Source organism: Sciurus carolinensis, unplaced genomic scaffold (assembly GCF_902686445.1).
Source record: "Sciurus carolinensis unplaced genomic scaffold, mSciCar1.2, whole genome shotgun sequence".
Lineage (NCBI taxonomy): Eukaryota > Metazoa > Chordata > Mammalia > Rodentia > Sciuridae > Sciurus > Sciurus carolinensis.
This window is the reverse complement of record NW_025920242.1, coordinates 411,893-426,132: the sequence shown is the minus strand read 5'-3', so window position 1 is coordinate 426,132 and position 14,240 is coordinate 411,893. Positions and strand designations below refer to the sequence as shown.

The window sequence follows — 14,240 nt, the reverse complement described above, 5'->3', positions numbered from 1 at the left end:
TTGTTTGTGTAAGAAATCCCATGAAAACCACGCTGGACACAGGAAATTACATAAGAGGGTTTATTAAGCAAACAGTGTCTCCCTGCAGGGTAAAGCAGTTGAATTCCACCAGGCTAAGAGGGGACCAATAACAGAGGATAATTGCAAGCTGAATGATGAACCAATAGCTAGCTAGGGTGTGCAAAGACTGACAAGTATTTGGGAGGTGGGGAAATGACTGCAATGGAAAGGGTGGGAGAGCAACTTTATACATTACATTACAGTTTGTTTAATTATTGTAAAGTGAAACTGCTGTTTTCTTCTGGTAAAATCTCTCTGCCACTACTAACATGTTAAGGTTGTGTAATCATCACCATAATCAGAACACAAGTTTTGCTCTTCCAAAACCTTCCTCATGCTGTCTCTTTACCATCACATCTTTCCCCAAAACAAGACTGGCACCTGCCAATCTATTCATCTCCATAGTTTTGTCTTATTGACAATGTCATAGGAACAGAATCTTATAATACCTAACTATTAAGGACTGGAATCTTTCACTCAATACATGTCTTTGAGATTCTTCCAAATTGTTTCACATATCAATAGTTCACTTTTTTCTTTATATTTTTGGGTACTTGGGATTGAACTCAGGGGCACTCAACCATTGAGCCACATCCCCAGTCCTATTTTGCATATTATTTAGAGACAGGGTCTCACTTACTTGCTCAGTGCCTCACTGTTGCTGAGGCTTTGAACCTCCTGTGTCAGCCTCCAGAGACATTGGGATTTCAGGTGTGGGTCACCATGCCTGGCTCATTCCTTTATTTTTTGCTGAGTGTTCCATTCAGTGAAAATATCACTGTTTTTCTATTAATCAGTTGAAAAACTTTTGTGTTGATTTTAGTTTGAGGCTACTACTATTAGAACTGCTATGAACATCCCTGTAGAGGATTTTGTGTGAACATAAGTCTTTATTTTGCTAAGGTACAGATGTCCAGGACTGGGCCTTCTGGATCACACAAGTATCTTAATTTTTTTTTTTTTTTTTTTTTTTTGCTGCACTGGGGATTGAACCCAGGGCCTTGTGCTTGTGAGGCAAGCACTTTAGCACTTTACCAACTGAGATACATCCCAGCCCAAGTATTCTTAACTTGATAAGAAACTTCTAAATCTTTTCCTGAGTGAATTACCATTTTGTACTCATACCACCAATGTGTGAAAGTTGCTTGCTACTCTGAGCAGCTCATCTTTTGATATTTCTAATGGAAGTGCAGAGGTGTTTCACTGGGATTTTAATTTTCATTTTCCTTCTGTCTGATGATGTGGAACTTCTTAACATGTGCTCATATGCTGAAATGTCTGCTCATGTCTTTTGTCTTTTTGTTGTTGTTGCTGTGTGTTTCCATTTAATTTTTATAGTTCTTTACATATTGTAGTCAAAAGTCCTTTGTTGTATTTGTGCTTTATGTATTTTTCTCTAAATTCATAGATTTTTTTCTTAACTAGTTTTTGACTAAATCAATTTTAAAATGAGTCTCAAAAAATTGTAAGAATTTCTTTTCATGACTACAAACTTTCAATTGCATTAAAAAATTAAATAAGGACTAAACAATTCTCAAGGAGTGTAAGAGGAGGACCTGGAGTGAAGGCTTAAGAGTAGGAATGTCTACTCTTAAGAGAAACCTAAAGAAAAGAAACATTTCTTTACATGGTGTACTGTCTACTGAAAGAACTCTAGTCCTTGAATCTTCAGCCACAACTAGTCCTTGATTTGATGACCTCAAGTCCTGTACCTCTCCCCTCAATCTAACCTCTCCAAGCCGAGCAGGCAGCCTGTCTGAAAGGGAAGATGATGAGGGGAGGAGGAAAACATATACCTGCTAGTCAACTTTAAGCCATTAAATTCCAAGTTTTCAATTCTGCCAATAATTTAATGAAATTGACACAGGTGTGTTAATATAGTTTGGGAAGTTTATTCTACAGCTTATTATATAATTTATTATCATTAATAATATCATTAATATTTTTAAATATCATCAATGATCATTTGCCTATTACATTTCTCAGAATATTAGAATTCTAAAAACACAAATATTTGTTTCAAAATTACATAAGTTCTATATTCGTGGTTCAATGTAAAATTTTTGGTGTTTCATAAATGAGACGACAAGACATAATGGGTTAAGAAAAGCAGGTCTCTGATTTAGCGACTACACATATGATAAGGGATTTCTCCCATTCCACTAAGAAGACTGAAAAGCAAATTAGCAAAAAGACAAAAAGCAAACAGCTTCAGACTTTCTGGATGGACATCATTCTTGGGTGGATCTGTCAGGGTTCAAACGACATGCAAGAGAGAGGTTCCACAGTGGGCAAATGCGGTGTCTCCAACCCGGCAACTGAAAACTACTCTCTTGGCTCCTTACTGATCCCCTTCTTTCTTTTTCTCTTTCCCTTACTCCTTTCTCCTTTTGTGACCTTCTTTGGCCTCTGACTTTCTTTTCAAACACTCCAAAATGAGCTCCTCCTCTAACCCTATTTTGAGAGGTTTATATTTTCCAGTCTTTTGTAACCATGGAAAGTTTTAAAAACAGAAGAAAAAAATCAAAACTTCTCTGAAGCATGTGGTGAAGAACTTCTTAACTAGGTAGGAAGATCTTTAAAATCATCCAACTTTCTCCGTGAAGAGGAAGGAATTGCAAAGGACTTTTCATGATCTTCTCCAGTGTTGTCTTGGGTGCAGAGCCTGGCAAAAGCAAGGGGAGTTCCATGATTCTGAGGCACACCACTGGAGCTGCTCAGGCTCCTTTCAACTCCAACTGAGATGAAATCCCCTGGGACTCAACCCCTGGGACACACAAATCCAGGCCCAGGTCTCTACTTTGCAGAGTTCAAGGCTTCAGTGGATTCTTTACATTGGGGTGCAAAATTCTGGGCAACTGCAGCCCCTCCTGGCCTCAATAGAGACTAGGAAGCTCGGGATTATTCAGACAAAATGGTGACAGGTAAGAATCCAATGAAACCAACTAAAATGTACCCAACTTGCTCGAAACCAGCACAGGAAATGGAATCTCATCACCCCACCACTAAGCTAAGGAAGGAATGGTATTTCATATTTCAAGTAATTTCTACTTGTACAGAAACAGGAAAATAGGTTCAAATATGAGGAGAAGTTGGGGTAGGAGAAAACCCCGGGGTGAAGGATTTGGTGGTTAGAGGCCGAAGTTCACCTAAGGACCCAGGGGGCAGAGTTTGCCAAGTCACTCAGCCCCTTGGCCGAGGTTTGGGGACCTCCAAAATCAGTGAGCATGGAGCTGGCAGAATTGCTGAAAACAGGACATCCCAAGCTCAGACATCCCAGGATCGATGTGTCCTAATTTCACAGTGGTTGCCACCTAAGGATGGTCCTCAGGTATCTGAATTAATGAGCTAAGTAAGGAACAGGGTGGGGGACAAAGGCTGTGTGGTGCAAAGGACATGGGAAATTGAAATATCTGCTACCCTCAGCTACTTCCTTCCCTAGACAGAAACCCTCCTGTTCAGTAAAGCAGGATGTGAAAGTAGAAACTCTGTCTCATTACAGAATAAAAGAAAATGTTTTTTAACCCAACTAACTGGAAAGGTCCCATGGAGACTTGAACTCAGATCACTGGATTCAGAGTCCAGAGTGCTCACCATTACACCATAGAACCACAACAACCTCACCTGCTTGCCTCACTATTGGTTGGCAAATCCTTTCTTCAGCTTCTATTGTACTCTAGAATTCCTTCCCCTGGTGCTTTTCCTCCTCAGACAGGATCCAGGTACCTTCACTCTACAACAGGAGGAGGAGTCGTGTCCCCCACTTCTCCACTTCTCTCTGCTCACTCCTTTAGGATTGTACTTCAGAGAATGAAATTAAATTCACTTTGAGATTAAAGACATGCAAGAGTGTTTTAAGCCTCTGCCAGACCCACCTGTTCCCCTTAGGTTGCTAGAATTCCCTACCACAAAATAAAATTTCTGCCCCACCCCCTTAAAAGTTTTTCTTTACTCTTCTTTGCAACTTTCCTCTTTTCATTAATTATTCTGAGAGCGCTGATGACCTTCAGAAATGGATTTGGGATTCACTGTGATTTCTCCTTTTCCTCTCCTTTATCCCTGATTCCTTTTTTCACTTTTCATCTTATTCCCCATTTTCCTCTTCCTCCACCTCCCTCTCTACTACTACTCACTTTTACCTGCACCTTGATGTCTATTTAGCACAGATTATCTGAACACTGGGAAGGGTAGCATGGTCTGAAAGGAAGGTGAGGAATTGCTGTTCACCAACACAAGCGGTCCTACTGCTTCTAAGGTCAGAAGCCTGTGCGGGTCTCTGCTGGGAATGAGGCAGTCCCAGCTGAGTGACTGAGTATCCCCAGGCAGTCCTCCCCTGGTCAATGTGGGCCTTAGGACAGCACAGAACAAACCCGGAGTTAAGGCGATTCAAAAGTGAAGAACCTCGGAACACATGGATGTGTACTTTTTGTAAGTTACTCACATGATACAAGAAAATACATAGAAAAAAATTAAGTTCAGCTCCACACAGCTTAAGGCTGACTCACCAAGTCCATCAAAATCCATCCACCTTGCATAATGCTCCTTTAATACCCCAATTGAGAAATGGCAATAGTTCCCCTCATGGCCCCCTTGTGGCTACATTGGGCATGGAGTACAATGACCAGAGCTGCTAGAGCAGCTGCCAGCTGCCTTGCAGAGAAGTGGAAAGTCCAACAAAGACTGAGGAAATACAGAAATAAATTGGTATGCTTCCCCTCTCCTGGGTACAAGAAGTGTTGAGAAAGCAACAATCTGGCATTTTAGGATTCAGAATATGAGTCTCCATAGTCACTGGCAGGCAGAAGAAAAACTGACTTACAAGGATCTCTATACTGCTGCTAGCCCTTCTACCTTTAAACTTTCAATTGTATGGCAAGTACCTGTGCACAAACCCAACATCAGAGCATTTGGATATTCCTAACTCTTGAGTGGAGACTGAGATCTTGGAGAGGTCCCCTAGTCTGTTCAGTGGGGAATTAGTGATCCAAGAGTGGTAGTTTATATATGATTAGCAGTTGTTGTTCTAGGAGAAATGAGTATGAAGGAGCAGAATTTAATTTTTTTCTATGTATTTTCTTGTATCATGTGATTAACTTACAAAAAGTACACATCCATGTGTTCCTTATGTTTAAAAAGATAAAGGAAGAAAATGAGAAAAAAGAAAGATGATTCAGATGCCTATTAAAGGTAATATAAATGGGGAGGGTGAGGAATTTATTTAGAGAGACAATACTGAGAGACAGCCAAGTCCTGATAAGATCCTGGGGAATAAACCTGGAGCTCCACACAGACAGCTGGGGCAGAGGAAGGTGATTTGGGCCATGGACTAAGTAACCTCCTCCTGCAAGTGTCTTTTTCTGGAATCCATCCCCACCCTCTTCTTCTATAAATGGCTCTCAAAAACACCTTCCCCTTCCTAAGGCTGGTCTGTACTTGTGGAAATACTATTTGACCACATGGGTTAATGATGTCATAATAACTTGACCCTATTTCCCACATTAAGAATGACCCAGTCACATATAGACACAAGGGAGCACTTTGCAGCCTTATATGTTAGGAGCTTCTCTTGGAACTGGCATGGATATGGTATTTTATGTGAGAGGGGAAAAAAGCAAGGTACAAAGGAGTGTGTTAAGGTAAAAGGGGGGTTATATAATATTATTTAGATATACTGTTTCTTCAGGACCAATATTTTGCAGAAAATTGAGTGGTTTTTTTAATCTAAGTGTACATGGGAATGGATCTAAGGCATAGAAGTAACAAGAACTTTCAGGGCTGGAATTATGGCTCAGTGGTAGAGCACTCACCTAGCATGTGCAAGGCAGTGAATGCATTCTGTTCTCAGCACCACATGAAAAATATGCAAAATGGAGATATTGTGTTCAACTATCACTAAGAGTATTTTTTAAAAATGACTTTTATAATTATATCTTAATCTACTTACTTTTAAAACCACATCAATATTTTATGTATCCAAAAAGAGTGGAAATGCTAACCTTAAAAACAAAAACAGAGCAAATGAACAATATATCAAATAATTATATAACCACATAAAATTTAGTTCAAGTAAATTTAGAAGGCAGTGGTTGTCTTTCTATAGTTGAGTATATCCTGAGGACATCTTGAACTGTATTTAGTAGGTTTATTGATGGCAGAGGAATTGGTATAATAATTCTGGATCTGTTTTATAAGCCTTACAGGATACAGCAAATCAGTAAATGCTTTGAATTTTCTCTGGAAGAAGGTTATCAACTTTGGCAGAGGAGGATGAAACTATTAAATGGAAAAAGTTAGAGAAGAACCCTATGGTGTTGAGTTGGAGTTGTAGATAGCTATATCAATTCATGATATCCACTAGTAGAGCCTTGAAGCAATGGTATCCAAGCAGCAGTGAGCATATATACTGTCCATGGCTTGGTTTCTGAATACCATTTCCTACTAAAGGAAAGTCCAATTCCTTGTCTAAAAAAAAATCTGTGCTTTGGGGTTGGGAAAATAAAATTGCAAGATGAACTTGGAACACCTTCTTGTGCCCAAAGATTAATAGGGACATTTCCTAATGTCACAGATGACAACTAGAAGTTCCTCTAGTCAAATCAAAGACCACTGGAACATCAAAAATATAATAACTATAAGGTATTGCAACATGTTGAATAAAAAATTATTCCATATAATATTCATGCTTATACACATTGTGGAATTCATGTAGCATCCTTACAGAAAAGAGGGAAAACTACTAAATAGAAAAATGTCAGTTAGATCATAAAGGAAATAATAAGACTGTCTTTGTTCAAGAATCCAAGCTTATAAGTAATGTTCAAGTTTTAATTTATTTTAGAAGCCCAGTGATAAACAGGATGCACCTGATCTTTTTTATTAACTATTTTTTTTTTTCTGTAGAGCATGGTTTACATGATTATTGTAGTAATGGTAGTCCAACGGGTTAGGTTTGCTACCGTAGTCCCTCTCTGTAGCCAAAATTTTACTCCTGAGGCATAGTTTCATTTACCTAAGTTCGTAGCAATTTTCTGGTTCAACATAATTACTCTGAATTTTATTTGACAAATTTTATTTATATAGATTTATAGAAGTGCTAAGTATGGGGCTGGATTGCAGTCCAGTGGTAGAGTGCCTGCTAGGTGTGAGGCACTGGGTTCAATCCTCAGCACCACATATAAATAAAATAAAGGTATTGTGTCCATCTACAATTAAAAAGAAATTTTAAAACAGAAGTGTTAAGTATGTACATAAAAATCCTTGTTAATATATAGGCAATATAACTAGATTCTAAAGACTGAGTATTAACTTCTTTTTGGAAACTTCATAAAGTCTGTAGGTTGTAATTTACTATTTTGTGTGCAAGCAGTATTTTCTTTTCAATTTTACTAAGATTAAGGATTCAGAATCTGTATTTACCAGTATTTATCTGTTTCATCTAAAACCATAAGGCTCCTTCCTCCCTCCCCATTCACATTCTTCGATGTTGCAAGCCAATACGAAGTAACATCTTTTACTACCTATAATAGAGTCTGGGTTCTGTAAGGAATACACCAGGTAAGAGACCATTTCTGTGACAGGACCTGGCAGGCATCATTTCTATAGATGAAGCATAGCTCTTTTTCCTTAATAGTAAACTTTTATGCCAAATTAAATAACACTTGTGCCTTGGTCATGGATATAATATATTTAATTATGTTATTGTTTTAGTTTTCTGTTGCTGTGACTAAATACCTGAGAAAATCAATTAGAAGAGAAAAGACTTGTTTTGGTTCTTTGTTTCAAAGGTTTCAATCTATGGCCTGCTGACTCCATTGTTTCTGGGCTTGAGGCAAGGAAAAATATGGTGGCAGAAGTGTGTAACAAAGAAGGCAGCTCACCTCATGGTGGCTGGGAAGCAGAGTGAGAGAGTGAGGAAAGGGCCTAGGACAAGATATACCCTTCCATGGCATACACCCAGTCACCTACTTCCTCCTACTAGACTCCACCTCCTACAGTTTCTGCCACTTCTCAATCCATCAATGGATTAATTCACTGATGAAGTTAGAGCCTCCTGATCCAACCACTTCACAGAAGGTCCATCTCTGAATACTGCTATATCAGGAACCCAACCATTAACATATGAGAATTTGAGGAATATTCTAGATCCAAATGGTAATAGTTATGACAGGAAGACTAAGGATTCTTACTGTGTATTTGTAAGTAATGATAGGATCAAGAAAAGTAAAAAATATTAGTAAATGCACTTTGCATTATGTTTAACCATTTTTAAATTGTTTTGAGCAAATTTTTAGGCCAATCAACTATTTAAAAATAATTATTGGTGATTAATTAATTTATACCTATATTAACACCTTTGGTTTTTTCTCAAACTAAAAGGATCATTGACACAGATGCCATTAAACAATGTTTCTTTCTAATTTGTACAAATTTTTCTAATTTAAACATTTGGAATATATTTTAAAATGGGAGTTTCTCATATACAATTAAAAGAACATTAGTCACAGTTTTATTAGTTATTTTGATCCATTTAGCTTAGTAATTAATTCATATTTTGTTGATCTTAGCATAAGTAGTCTACTTTATAAAGTCTTCAGCTTTTGAATTAAAAAAATTTGGAGAAATTCTGATACCATCAGTTATATATAGTCTAACAAGTACCTGAAACAATGATGCTCTATTGTACTAAGAAGTTGTTTTTGTATGTGATTTACCAGGATTTCATTAAGGATTTTTGTGTCTATATTCATCAGAGATATCAGTCTAAAATAAAATACTTTGGAATCAATCTAACCAAAGAGGTGAAAGATCTCTATAATAAAAACTCCAGAACATTAAAGAAAGAAATTGAAGAAGACCTTATAAGATGGAAAGATCTTCCATGTTCTTGGATAGGCAGAATTAATATTATCAAAATGGCCATACTTTCAAAGGTGCTATACAGACTTAATGCAATTCCAATTAAAACATCCAATTACATTTCTCATAGAAACAGAAAAAGCAATCATAAAATTCATCTGGAAGAACAAAAAACCCAGAATAGCCAAAGCAATCCTGGGCAGGAAGATTGATGCAGGTGGTATCACAATACCAGACCTTAAACTCTACTATAAAGAAATAGTAACAAAAACAGCATTGTATTGGGACTAAAACAAACAGATAGACCAATGGTACTGGATAGAAGAAGTGGAGACATACCCACATAAGTACAGTTATCTCATACTAGACAAAGGTGCCAAAAACAATGAAGAAAAGATAGCCTCTTCAACAAATTGTGCTGGCAAAACTGGAAATCCATATGCAGCAAAATGAAATTAAACCCCTATCTCTCACCCTGTGCAAAACTCAAATAGAAATGGATCAAGGATCTAGGAATTAGGCTTAAGAACCTTCACCAAATAGAAAAGTAGGCCCAAATCTCCATCACATTGGCTTAGGACCAGACTTCCTTAACAAGACCCCCATAGCACAAGAAATAAATGAAAGAATCAATTAATAGAATAGGCTCAAACTAAAAAATTTTTCTCAGCAAAGTAAACAATCAGTAATGTGATAAGAGAGCCTACAGAGTGGGAGAAAATCTTTTCCACACATACTTCAGACACAGCACTAATCTCCAAAGTTTATAAAGAACTTAAAAAACTTTACACCCAAAATACATAGAACCAATCAATAAATGGGCTAAGGAACTGGGCAGACATTTCACAGAAGATATATGGATGATCAAAAAATATATGAAAAAAGTGCTCATCATTCCAAGTAATTAGAGAAATGGAAATAAACCCGCCTAAGATTTCATCTAACTCCAATTAGAATTGCTATTTTCAAGAACACAAACAATAATAATTGTTGGCATGGATGTGGGGCAAAAGGCACATTCAAACATTGCTGGTGGAGTTGCAAATTGGTGCAGCCACTCTGGAGAGCAATATGGAGATTCCTCAGAAAACTTGGAATAGACCTGCCATTTGACCCAGCTATCCCACTTCTTGGTTTATACCCAAATGACTTAAAATCAGCATACTACAGTGATGCAGCCACATCAATGTTCATAGCAGCTCAATTCACAATAGCTACATTGTGGAACCAACCGAGATGCCCTTCAATTGTTCAATGGATAAAGAAATTGTAGTATATATACACAATGGTATATTACTCAGTCATAGAAAATAATACAATTATAACATTTGTTGGTAAATGGATGAAGTTGGAAAAGATCATGCTAAGTGAAATAGGTCAATCCCAAAAAAACAAAGGTCAAATGTTTTCTCTGATATGTGGATGATGATATATAACAAGGGGTGGGTGTTGGCGGGAGAAAGAGAAGAATGAAGGAACTTTGGATGGTGTAGAGAAAAATGGGGTTGGAGGGGATGGGAGATGGAAAGATAGTAGAATGAAGCAGTATCACCCTATGTATATTTATGATTACATAAATGGTGTGAATCTATGTTGTGTACAACCATAGAAATAAAAAGTTATACTCCATTTGTGTACAATGAATCAAAATGCAGTTTGTAAAAATAAAAATAAATAATTAAAAAGAACATACTTAAATATTACCTGTGGTTTATCTGAAATTCAAATTTAATGGGGTGCTCTCTGTATTTGATTTGGCAAACCTAGTGCTGGGTCAAGAGCTATTTACCAACTAGAAGAGAAGCATTTCAATATTTTAGTAGCACATACAACCATCCTCTGTGTCACCCTGTCTCCGTTCTGGTCTGCTTTGCCTAGAAGGATTAGTTATTTATAAGTTGAAGCCCTGCAGCAGAATGGGACCTTGTGTGTCTTTCATCTTAGTACCTCTAGTAGCAAGTATTTTAAAGCTGGAAATTCAGAATTTTATTACACAAAGGACCACAGGGAAAGGCAAATAGACTGAGGTCATCAGTAAATTGATCTCAGGATAATAACCAGGCCCCTGTTGATCATGGCTGGCTGTTCCTCCGCATTTGGGCCTCTCTCTTAAGGCTGAAGCTTCAAGAAACTCTCATTTCTCTAGAGATGGAGGCTTCCCAAGGATAGAACTTGGGAAAACTGGTTTGAACCCCCTGTTCTGTGAGACATTGCTTCAGGGACATGGATGGTGGTCTCTATTTTCCCTCACCACCAGAACGCAGAGGCTAATGGGTCTTTCAGGGATGTTGAATGGGGCAATTGCAGAAGCAGAACCCAGACATGGTACAACACCTCTATCTATTGGCCAAAAGAACTGCAGCCTCCTGGGCACCCGCCATCCATTGGCTTCACCAGGTCCAGGAAAGGATTAGCTTGTGAGGGTGTTTGCTTTTACACACTCACATGCTCTGGCTTGCTCTACTCTCAGAAGCAGGTGCTCTTGTTCAGTCCTTTCCTAAAGCCAAGCACTCAATCTTCACCCACACATCGCACCTTCTCTCAGTGGCTGCACCCCACCCTCCTTCACACACACTCTCTTCCACATGAGATGGCTGTGTCTAGGCTGGGTACTGAGAGCAAAGGCCTTGATCCCACCTACACCCTTCACCATCCCTCAAGGAGAAGGCCTGGAAACAAATTGCTGCCATGCAGAGCCCTACCCACATGGCTCCATTCAAACTAGTGAAACCATGCATGAGGATGTTTTGGGGCTTAGCTGAATTTGCAACTAACCAAAGGATGATGTACATTCATTGTGGGGGAGTTTGTAGTATGCAACAATAGAGAAAGGATATTCTTTTTTTTCCTAAAGTTTTTTTTAGTTGTCAAGGTACCTTTATTTGTTTACTTATGTGCAGTGCAGAGAGTTGAACCCAGTGCCCCACACATGCTAGGCATGAGCTCCACTGTGCTACAACCCCTGCACTTATCATGGTTTTTGAGACTTGCTGAAAGTGAAAAACTCCTCATAACTAAGTAATCTGATAGGATGTGCATCATCCAGGCCTCCTGCTGCAGGAAGTTGCCCACCAGTCTGGGGAATAACCAAAGGCCACCTATATAAGCCATCTTGGATCAGCTTCCTGGCAAGAAGGGCTTTGTGACAAGAGTTCTCCTTTTCTTTGGTTGAGCTGGCTTTCCAAATAAAGTCACCTTCCTTGAGTCAATGCCTTGCCTCTTAATTTAATTGGTCAATCATGGGACAGACAGCCAGATAGTAATTCCGGCAGCCACATGAGGTGCATTGATTATTTTTTTAAGTTAAGCAAATTTGAATCCTTCAACTGGTAAGTATCAGATAAACAAACTGTTGCATCTACACTATGGAATTATATTCTGCAATAAAAAAGTAACCAACTACTGATACACACAACAACAGAAATTTTTGTTTCAAATATACTATTATTTTGAGCACAAAAAGATTAAAAAGGGATGTAGCTTAATGTGGTGCACATGGGCAAGACCCTGGGTCCAATCCCCAGTGTATTTAAAAAAAATGGCTACTGACAACTCCATTCATATGATGCCCAAGGAATGCAAAATTATAGCAATAGAACAGACAAATGGGTGGTTGCTAGGATGTAGGAATGGTTGGTAACAAAATGGCAGCACCCAGGGGCTGTTTGAGTGATTAAACTCTCTTATCTCTTGTCTGTGGTGGTGGCTACACAACTGATGTCTTTATGCCAAAAAAAAAACAATGAATTTTATTACTTATAATTCTACTTCATAAAACTCATCCTTGAAATAAAACAATAAAAAGAACATCAGAAAAAAAAAAAGAAACAAGTATGTGTACATATATATGTCATATATGTCCATGAACCAATTGGCACAACACACACACACACACACACACACACAGAAATCCTTAATGAAAGATTAAGGTATCATTTCCAGTGAGGTAGTCAAAATTGTCAGTTAGAATATATATTCACTGCAGTGCTTAGTGGGTTGCCTGTCTAGCAGACAGCAGGTATGCAGCTACTGATGCAGCACACTCCCTGCATGAACCTGCTAGGTGTCACCTGGCTGTGGCAGGCAGGAGGCAGGCACTTGGATTGCCCTGCAGTCTGGCTCTCACCTCAGGCCTCAGGCTGCCTACAACCAGCACACCCTAGGACCTCGTGGGGCTCCTTCCTGAGTGGTTGGGCACAGAAAACGCCTGTGGGGGAAGGCAAGGAGGCATGACAACACCTGCAGCTGTCAGTGTACCATCCTAGCCAGCCATTGGCTCACTTGTCAGCTTGTATTTGGCAGCCATTGGCTTAATCTGTAGCCCACAAATTTTAACTGCTCTGCAATTGGCCCCATCATCCTTAGCCCAGGAAATTCAAGTACTTAAGCAAAGCTACCCCACCACACTGTCTCTCACAGGCTCTCTCTCTCTCTCTTCAGGGCAGACACTGTTAGTCTGCCTAATAAAATCTCTTGTGTGAGTTCCCATGTCTGGAGTGGTTTATCTGGGTGCCTTTTCACTTTTCATTCACTGTCTATGTTCAACTGTCTTTCTTTCCATTTGCTCTTGAGCGATGTACTGAGCATGAGCATAAGGGCAAAGGGTTGTTTAAACCTTCTTCTTTTTGTGTTGCTCACCAAGTTGCCAGTTGGAGTTCAAATATTCTCTGCTTCCCTTCTCACCAGTATGAGGTAGGACGGGATGGGAAGTCCTGTCATTTGGAGTTCTGTCAGCACAGACCAGATCACTGCACTCCCAGGTGTGGCTGCTGTAGAGTTCTAACAGTGGAGTTTCTGTAGGTGGGGCTTAGGTCTAATCAGGTCTCAGGGGTGGTGACTGCTCTGGAGAAACCGGATCAACATGTAGGGTTCACCACTTACCCTATCTCTGATGGGAGTCTGGATTCCAGCAGTCACCACTCCTGGGACAGGGGAGTCAATCCTTCACCCCTCTGCTGCCCATGGACACAGCCTTTCCAGGCTTCTTGGGTTTGGTCCTTGAGCTTATACACCTACATGTTCAAATTCCTGAACTGGTTCTGCAAGCCACCATACTCAAAGGGGAAAGTGAGTTGGGCTCCCCTTCACCTTTCCGGTTTGAATTCCCATGAGTAAAATATGCTCTGTGCCCCAAAGCAAAGGGCAGGGGGCAGTTGTCTAATAGAAAAGCTAAAACAGACACATGGACAGAGAGGGAACCAACTGATAACAGTGAGGTGTGTGTATACAGAGGAAGAGATAAGGAAAGGAGAAAATTCCAGAGACCATAAAAAGAACAGGCCAGAAACCACCCAATGGATTCCCAGTTCTGGGGCCACTTCTCT

The 14,240-nt window shown here is 39.3% G+C and overlaps 1 non-coding gene and 1 pseudogene across 1 annotated transcript; one reads left to right on the top strand and one right to left on the bottom strand.

Moving 5' to 3' along the window:
- Positions 1 to 14,240, top strand: part of LOC124975298 (chromodomain-helicase-DNA-binding protein 1-like) — a 138,742-nt pseudogene that overhangs the window by 24,960 nt on the left and 99,542 nt on the right.
- Positions 3,600 to 3,671, bottom strand: Trnaq-cug (transfer RNA glutamine (anticodon CUG)). The gene has a single exon. It is a non-coding gene; the product is annotated as a tRNA-Gln (tRNA).